The sequence below is a fragment of the Rattus norvegicus genome, chromosome 8 (genome assembly GCF_021556685.1).
Source record: "Rattus norvegicus strain SHRSP/BbbUtx chromosome 8, alternate assembly SHRSP_T2T, whole genome shotgun sequence".
NCBI classification, from domain to species: domain Eukaryota; kingdom Metazoa; phylum Chordata; class Mammalia; order Rodentia; family Muridae; genus Rattus; species Rattus norvegicus.
The window spans coordinates 41,308,737-41,318,415 of NC_141541.1; the positions used below are offsets into that span (position 1 = coordinate 41,308,737).

Below are 9,679 nucleotides of genomic sequence, written 5' to 3' on the forward strand. Positions count from 1 at the left end.
CAAATGCAACATACTGTAACTAACACTGTAGTTAGATGCTAGTTCTCCAACAGTTACTATGGCAGAGCTGACACCGATTCTTGATGACCAGTTCGGTAATGTGTTTTCCATTGGTTTTTCCATCAAATCATAGCAATAGCGTCTTCCTGCAGTCTTATTCAATGAATTTCATGTGTGTTTGCTACTGCTGTGTTGTGGGAAGAGCAACATAAGTGAAACTAATACACGGTGGTAAATAGTTTAAATTGCAGCACATGAGAGGGAAAACCAGAGGATTTTTATGATTTTGAAACTAGATTGTTCTACTTAGTGAGACTTCCTACCAAAGCAATGCAAAAAGCCTTTATTTTATTCCTTCTTGTATTTTCCTTAGTAGTACCCTGCCTTTACAATAGCTCACACAAAAAAAACCACTCTGTCCAACTTTTCCAGTTTCATTTTTTATAACACAGGGGTCCTACTATCCCCAATTCTATCTCCATCTCATTTAAGCTCTGTTTATGTTATGATTATTTTTCTCCAGTCAATAACTTTTAGATGTTCAAAAAAGTCTTCCCAAGAGCAATAGATACTGGTTTTCATATGTTTATTTAGTTTCATTATATTGGTTGTATAAAACATTGTGATGGAAATGATTCAGTGGTGAGACTGTTTATGTTACCTTATGTGCTATTGTTACTGTCTGCTTTGTTTATGAGTCTGATGAACCAGATGTGTGAATCACCAAGGTTCCTTGTTTCGAAATCTAAGGTAATGGAATTTGAAGATGAGACTTTGGGAGATGATTAGTTCATGAAGCCAAAACCCTTACAAGTAAGACTCATATCCCTATTAAGGAAAAAGACAAAGGTGTGCCTACTTTCTTCTCCTCTGTGTGAATACACAGAAGAGAGTCATTTAGGAACCAGGAAATGGCCTCACCATGCCATTGATCTTAGCCAAACATTTTGCTGTACTACATAGCCTTCAGGTACATGAGAAATTTTTCTTTTTTTCAAGACAGATGGCATTTCAGAAAACCACAACATATCAAAATGTGTTATGGATCCCAGTCACAACAGACATACCTACAAAACAACTCTTACACATAAGCTTTGGGCATCTTGAAGGTGTGTTTGTAAGAGAATAAGTGCTGGAATGTCCTGGAGTTTGCTGTGAGATTGTGTCACCTAAAAATGTGAGACCCTACACCCATGATGTCTTATCAACCTGAGTGTTTAAACATGTGCTGAACAATGACAACAATAGCTATGCTAATATGGATGTGAAGGATGTGTCTTCTAATTTTGTTCATTTTAAACTTATTCTGGAGTATTTTAGGTCCTTTGTATTGCCATGGGCATTTTAAAAAATTTTATTAATTTCTCCTAAAAAGTATTGAGAAGAATGTTATTGAGGTTGAAGAAGGTATGTAGATTAATGATCACACATTTGGAAAGGCCTTCCTCAGTAGTTGTTAGAAAAAGTTACTGTAAACATTACTGTATTAAAATTAGAAAGCTTGCTTAGTGGTTAAGGTCATGTAACATTCTCATAAAGGGCATGATTTAGTTTACAACATCCACTTCAGGTAAATCACAACCAGCTTTAACTACAGATCAAGGGCACTTGTAGTTAAGTACATCTTTAGTGTTCAGAAGGCACCTAAACGTGCCTATTACGAAGAGAAACAAGTGCAGATATGCAAATATAAATAAATAAATAAATAAATAAATAAATAATAGAAAATATTACTAGATGAATTGAACATTAAGTCCATATAACATACATATATCCATATATATAAAACAACTTTTTAAGGTAGAGCAAAGGAAAATAAATCTTAAAGTAGGATGCACAACCTGCTGAGGCTCTGTTTGTTTTTTGTATATTTTAGTGATGATCTCTCTGTGTTATACATTTGTATGGAAATTGATCTGTGTAAATGCTAATTCTCCTTCTCTAAGTAGTTATTATTTGTATATACTTCTTTGTTTACGGTTGGGGGTCCATGAATTAACTTTCATTTTCTGAGACAGTTTTAATGTTCTTATGCTAATGTAGAACTCATCTTTTTTAACAACAATGGTATGGTATAGCCATTGTCATTTATATCCATATATATAATTAATTTGAAATTTTATGTACAGTCTTAGTTTTAATACAACTTGATAGATTCTGCTTTCAATTGAAGTATCCTCTTTGTCAATTTATATATCAATATTATTTTATTAAAATTTTCCACTTTTCATCTTATTCTAACTTTTTAGACTCAAAGTTTAATTTTGAGCATCTATCAAATTTAGAAAGCTAGAAAGAGTCTATGAGAATGTGCGGGTCCTCAGCCTTACAGGGTGAGAGTACTAGTAGAATACATGTGCTATTAAAGTAGGGGATAAGGGACACATTCGTTAACTTATTCCTTTCTGCTCTTTGACGCTGGCGAGGAAGCATCGCTGAACGCTCTCATCATCCTACCATCATGTCTAAGTCAGAGCCACCCGAGGAACCGGAACAGCTGCGGAAGCTCTTCATTGGAGGGCTGAGCTTCGACTGTTGCCTCAGTGTCTAAGGAGAATATCTTTCAGTTTAATGATTTACCTTATGTTCTTGGGTATTCCCCTGCCCTAAGCTTCAGTTCCTGCTTCAATTCCTGCTTCAGAGCTTTAAATCTGTACATTCCTCTCAATAAACGAGACATTGACAACAGAAGCTTGCTTGGTCTCCTTCGTTTCTTCCCCCTTGACCCTCATGTATTGCCTCTTTGGGACCCTGAGTAAATGGACCTGCTGGACGGGTCTCGTGGCGGCCAAACAGGGACCCGAAGCACAGCCAACTACCAGACGACGGAGACAAAGATCCACAAGAGAGAAGTTGAGGACTCTTCAGGTCGCATCGCTCGTGCGTCACTGGAGAGGGAGGTAAGAACGCCAGCCAAATAATTGTCGTCCGATTGTCATGGGGAAGCAATTATCTACAGAAGCTTGTTTCATAAAAGAGATCAAGTGCTCACTCAAGGAGAGAGGAATAAGAGTTAAGAAAAAGGATCTCATTAAGCTTTTTTGTCTTTGTGTCAGAAACTTGTCTTTGATTTATTATTGAAGGACCAGAAATTAGCTCCTATAGTTGGGACAAGGTTGGAAAGTGTTGAAATGACGTATTGTAAGAAAAAGGAGGGGTTGGGGATTTAGCTCAGTGGTAGAGCGCTTGCCTAGGAAGCGCAAGGCCCTGGGTTCGGTCCCCAGCTCCGAAAAAAAAAAAAAAAAAAAAAAGGATCCGAAGCCGTTCCTAATCAGGAAATAGCATCTGTGTCTTTGTGTCTTTGTGTTTTGTGCCAGCTAAACTCTGGGTCTGTATTTGATACTCTGGGTCTGTAGTTGCTTGTGAGTTCTGGAGTTCTGGTTTAGCAATTGCTCCCATTTCGGGCTGAGAGGGAGGCTCATGTCTCAGGAGAGATGCGAATGTGTGCGGTAGATGTGCCAGGGGCTCACTGATTGAGCTGCCCTGGGTGATGTCCCAGGAGGTGAGAAGGGACCCCAGGGACGCCTGGAAGATTCCCATCATGGTGCCAGTGAGGATTCGATGATTCTCATGGATTGGAGAAAAGACCCGCCTTTCCCGCTGTCTGTATTTCCATAGTGGTCTTTGTCTGCGTGTCTTAGATCTTTGTTTTGTGTTACTTGTGACTTTGACAATGGGAAGATTCTGGTTAGGAAGGAGGAGTGCTGTGGAATCTGCTCCCATTAATCTGTCTTTGGTGAGCTCATGGAAGCTCCCATCTGAATCAGTTCAGGTTTTGTGGCAATCTTGCGGCAGCCACTTGTTTTTTGTTTTTATGTGCACTTTTGGTTTTTTTTTGTTTGTTTGTCTGTTAATCTTTTGATTGTCTTTCTGTGTGACTGAATGCTTTTGCCCTCTTCGGTGGACCTCTATTTTCTGAACTCTCTTCTTGTTTTCTCACCATCCCACTTGAGATTCTTGTTGGTACCTGTTACAGGAAGTCTATAATGCTCACATGAGGAGTGTGCTTTAGAAACAAGAATTTCATGTTTGCTCTGGGTTCCATCAGGATAGGTGTGGGGATAGGCTTGATTTCTATTGCAAATGATGTCACATTGCATATGTTAGTACTCCTTACACTTCTTGGGACTGTGCCTCAGGGATCACAACCTGTATAAGTTTGGAAGTTCTAAAAGGCAGTCATGACCTTTGTGTGTAGGTTCAGATAGTGTCCAGATTGGAATCCTGATGCTAAAGATTTAGCAAGGCATAAAGGAGAGTTGAGAATTACTTAGGGCTATCTTTAGGCTGAATCTAGGTGCTGCAAGAGCAGCTACAAGGACATCTGCTGTTACCCTGCAACACAAGGCTTATGGAGAATTCAGGACTGCCATTGACTTAGATATAAAAAGAGTAAAAAAGACTTTTTAGCTGACCTCCAAGAATCCCTAAACCCCCTCTCAGAGATAGTCCTTCAGAATAAAAGAAGATTACACCTGATATTCCTTAAAGAAGGAGGTCTGTGTGCTACACTAAAAGAAAAATGTTGCTTCTGTGTAGACCATTCAGAAGTAATTAAAGACTCCATGAGTAAACTTAAGCCAAGGTTAGACAAAAGACAAAGAGACAGAAGTGCATCAGGGATGGTTCAAGAGCTGATTTAGTAGATCTCCTTGGATGACTACTCTGATATCTTCCCTTATAGGACCCTTCTTAATTTTGCTTCTGCTTCTTGTTATAGGTCCATGTGTGTTAAATAAGCTAGTTACCTTCATTAGAGAAAGAGTAAGTGCTGTTCAGATTTTGATGTTACATCAGCAACATGTTTTAATTTAGTTCTATGATTAGAACTAGCCACTAGAAGAAGTGGGGGATGAAAGGTAAAAGTTGTAAAGTTGTCCCCCCTAGACACAAGGTTTAGAGCAGAAGAAACAGGTTAGGCCCCAGAATTGTATGTTCCAGGAAGCTTCTCCTAGGACTATAGAATGGGTAATTACATTGGCTGGTTTGACAACTCTCTCCCAGGAACTAGCTGACCATAAAGTTAGATTAAAATCTTAGAGAAGAATCTTGAGAAGCAGGAAGCTTCTCTTAGGAATTAGCAGACCATAAAGTTAAACAATCTTGAGAAACAGGAAGCTCCTCCTTGTGATTTTTCACTGGTATTCTCGACATGTTCCAATGATGTCATTCCTACACCCTTTTCCCCAACAGCAGGATTTTGGCAGCAATATCCTCTTTACTGGATATATTTACCTGCCTCCTCTATTAGGGTCATTCCCACCTATCCCTTGCTGGTGGCACAAATCATACATCTTGGAAGAGAACAGTCCCATAAGCTCTTTGGAAGGGACCCCGACACTTTAACATTACCCTATAGCCCCTCCCAGCTCTCTTGGCTCAGTCAACATGTAGATGAATGGTCAATTAGCTGCATTGCCTTTCAGAGTAAGATAGATAATCATTACCCCTCTGATAAGTTGATTCAGTTTTCCAAAGGTAACATGTGATCACCCTATGTCGGGAGTACACCTTGTTTTACAGACAGCTCCTCTAATGGACAAGCTGCATTTTCCATTGATGGTCAAATAAAACAGTTCTCTATTCCTTTAGATTCCGCTCAGCTGGTAGAGCTTCAAGCTATCCTTGAAGTATTTTGTCCGCTGCCTGATGCACCCTTTAACCTATATATGGATAGCTCATATCTTGCCTTTTCTATCCCCCAGTTAGAAACAGTGCCCTATATTCGGCTTACCACCAATGCTTACCCCTGTTTGCCACCTTACCAAAGAATATTCAGAGGCATTCTTGCCCCTTCTTTCTGGGACACATCCGAGGACATACCGGATTGCCAAGCCCCTTGGCTGATGGTAATGATGCCGTTGAATGCCTCACGTGGCTCGTTGCTTTGGCCTTCTCTATGCCCCTTACACTTGCCCAAAAAGCACATAACTTACAGCACCTTAATGCACAATCCCTTAGGATTAAATATAAGATCACCCTTGAACAGGCTTGCCAAATAGTCCGTAATTGCAAAGTCTGTGTGACCCTACTCCCTGACCCCCACATAGGGGTCAACCCCCATGGGCTTGTTCCTGGAGAGCTCTGGCAAAAGGTTGTCACCCATCTTCCCTCCTTTGGTAAATTAAAATATATTCATGTCACCATTGATACCCTTAGTGGCTTTATCTATGCATCCCTGCAGACAGGGGAGGCCACCAAAGATGTTATAAGTCATGTTCTGGCTTGCCTCACAGTTTTACCTCAACCTAAGATTGTTAAAACAGATAATGGACCTGAATATACTAGTTCTAATTTTAAAGACTTTTGTTCCCAACTTGGAATTAAACATGTCACGGGCATTCCTTATAATCCCAGCAACAGGGTATAGTTGAAAGAACTCACCACACCCTTAAAATTATGATCCATTAAATTACAGTCAAATTGGGGAATATTATTCCCCCTCCCGGTAATCACAAAAATTTAATAACTCATGCACTCTTTGTCCTTAACTACCTTGTCATGGACAAGGATGGAAAAACTGCAGCAGACCGCCTGTGGCACCGCCATAATTCTAATGATTATGTACCAGCCCTATGGAAGGTCCCATTAACATCCCAATGATATGGCCCTGATCTGGTCCTCATTTGGGGACATGGATCAGCCTGCATTTATGATTCAAAGACTGGGGGTGCCTGGTGGCTAACCAAGCGCCTTGTTAAGACCTTTAACCCACCCAGGGGACAACCTTGAAGAAAAGTCTAACTATGCTTAATTACAGATCATGCTGACCATGTTTCCCTTCATCTGGATCCCTGGAAGCATCATCAGATCTGCCCTTGCTACATTGCCTCGCCAGATTTTCAACTATACCTGGGTGATTCTTAATGGCGCCGGAGATGTGGTGTCTGCCAAATCCACCACCGCTGCACAAGTTCCTTGGCCCAATCTTGAGTTCCTGCAGTTCTGGGAAAGAGGCACCTCCACTCGTACAAAGAGAGAACCCATCACTGCTGTGACTCTTGCAGTACTCCTAGGCCTGTCACCTGTGGGGACAGGAACTGTGGTTGCCTCCCTGATCACCTCCCAACAGAGTTATCATCAGCTCAATGGCACCATAGACAGGGACATCAGTGAGCTTCAACAAGGAATAACCTATCTTAAAGATTCAGTCGCTTCCTTGGCTGAGGTTGCTCTACAATATAGAAGGGATAGATTAGATCTTCCCTTTCTCCAACAGGGATGGCTCTGTGTGGCCCTCAAGGAGGAGTGTTGCTTTTATGCTGATAAGACAGGATTAGTAGTAAACAGCCTACAAAAAGTAAGAGAAAGTCTACAAAAGAGACAAAAAGAAAGAGAAAAGAGTGAAGCCTGGCATAAAAATTTGGTTTTCTGCCTCTCCCCTGCTCACCACCCTTCTACCCAGTATCCTGGGTCCCTTTATAGGACTCCTGTTACTTGTCTCCTTTGGTCCATGGGTGCTTAGAAAGTTAACTGATTTTATCAAGGCCCAGGTGGATTCAGCTACCAAGCAGGTCTCAGTCAATTACCACCACCTCCATTATGAGGAGGCTGAGACAACCGGGGAGTGTAATACTCCCCTTGGGTCACCTGCAGTTGGCCTCAACTTCTCCACCCTAAATACAGCCTATAACTCAGGCTGGAAAATCAGTAGCTGGTGGAAGCGTCAATGACGGGAACAATTATGCTGCCACATACCAGGCACACACCTCACCGCTGTGAAGTAACCTTATGATGGGATTAGCACGGGTCCATGATCTGGGTCACCCACTCTGACAAAACACACACGTATAGCCCAGAATGGTGTGTTAAAGCATAAAATCGTTCCTAGCCATTGAGGTGCAGTCCTAACTGCAAGAGTGGCTCACCATGGCCGAGCTGGACACTTTGTGAGGCATGTCTGATCTATCTCAGACCACTACTTCCAGCCTGGCGGAAATAATGAAACCTAAGTGAGAGTGCCAGACATGGGGCAACCTGTGTAGACTAAGACACGGGGCTTCATCAACCAGTTGATGGTTGTGGATGCACACCATATAGACAGAACTTCCTCCTACTGATAGTTAAGGAAAGGTGGAGATGTCAGAGACCGAACGCCTGAACTAAGCAAACCTAAAGCCCTGCCCTGAGCAGATTTCTGAGAAGTTCTTGACCTTTTCAAAGAACTTGTCCCCGGAAGACAGTTGCCTCAGTGTCTAAGGAGAATATCCTGCAGTTTAATGATTTACCTTATGTCCTTGGGCACTTCTCAGTACGCCCCCCGCCCTAAGCTTCAGTTCCTGCTTCAATTCCTGCTTCAGAGCTTTAAATGCTGTACATTCCCCTCAACAAATGAGACACTGAAAACAGAACCTTTCTTGGTCTCCTTTTTTCTCCCCCCACCCTTGACCCTCAAGTAGCGCCTCTTCGGGACTCTGAATAAATGGACCTGCTGGACAGGTCAAGGTTTGAATAAGATAAACAAAAAGGAAATAAAGATCTAACAATTTTGGATATAATTACTACGCATATTAATTTAAAAGGTTATTAGTGGCTGCTTAGAAGGTTGAGTGGTTAAAGTCATGTAGTACAAATATAGAGGATGAAAGCTTGTTTTCCAGCACACATATGAATGACATAAAACTGCCTGTATCTCTAGGATCAAGGAATCTGATGCCTCTAGCTTTGGAGTGCACTTATGGACATAAGTACATTCACAGACATCGACATTAAATTCAAATCAAATATTTCAAAAGTATAATTTATAAGAAAGAAGACTTTAATGACATGTACCATTCATCCATAGACCATGTTTCTCCAATAAGACAAGGGTTGTTAACTGAAAATCTCAGTGCCAAATGTGAAATATTTTCCTATGATTCAAGAAGGCCCCAGAGGGTCGTAAAACAGAAAGAAGATCTCCACTGCTCTTGGATGTCTCCCTGAACCAAAGAGAAAGACACTGTATCTGAAGACAAATTTCATTCTGCCTGTAGCATAAGGAGAAATCATGTTGGTAAAGTCCTAGAAAATATCCTTTTTGCTGGGTAATATTCTTTGTCTTAGAACTTGATGCGCAGCCTACTGTGGGGAAAAAAGTTATCAGTAGTTTCACCCAACAAGGTACTTGAATGCTATAATGCCTATTTGCCAGACAAGATAAGTATACTGCTGCAACCCTTGCACAAATGGTCTGGGAACAACCAACTTTTTTTTTAGTATCTTTGAAGCTTTTACATCAGGAGTGAAAGAATTCATGTCTGGAATTGTAAACTTTTAAGGGTGAGTTTTATTTATTAAATTTTCACCAATGAATACCTAGTTTTTTTCTATTACATATGCTTGAGACACCATCCTTAATTTAGAATTATCTTCGTGCCATTAGCATTATTTAGGGACCACAGTCAAGTAAGTCTATTTCAGCGATGTCCCTTTTCTCATTGACTACATAAACTAGTGATTGCAGGTATTTAGAAACATTGAAATCAAACAATGTGTGTCACCGAACTTTACTCTTTCTTAAAGTTAAGTTTGGATATCTTAGTTTATTTATGTGCTTATATTTTTTTTTCAAATCAGCTTATTGATAACTAAGAAAATTGCTGATAACTCATTGATTTTACTAATATTTATTTCCTATCATGTATACTTTACTGTGTCTTATATGTATTTATATGGAGTTTTTTAATTCATATTTTTC

The 9,679-nt window shown here is 40.5% G+C and overlaps 1 protein-coding gene across 13 annotated transcripts in view; it reads left to right on the forward strand.

Moving 5' to 3' along the window:
- Positions 1 to 2,691, forward strand: part of LOC148004034 (LINE-1 retrotransposable element ORF2 protein-like) — a 151,590-nt gene extending 148,899 nt beyond the window's left edge. For 3 of the 13 annotated variants that reach the window (XR_015627136.1, XR_015627140.1, XR_015627142.1), the window contains one exon: positions 2,431 to 2,690. The gene's annotated coding sequence lies outside the window, so the exon portion shown is untranslated. Of the gene's footprint in view, positions 1 to 1,003; positions 1,110 to 2,426 lie in introns of all 13 variants that reach the window. The other 10 variants (XM_087564018.1, XM_087564021.1, XR_015627139.1 and 7 more) reach the window with 9 other exon arrangements.
- The last annotated feature ends 6,988 nt before the right edge of the window (positions 2,692 to 9,679 follow it).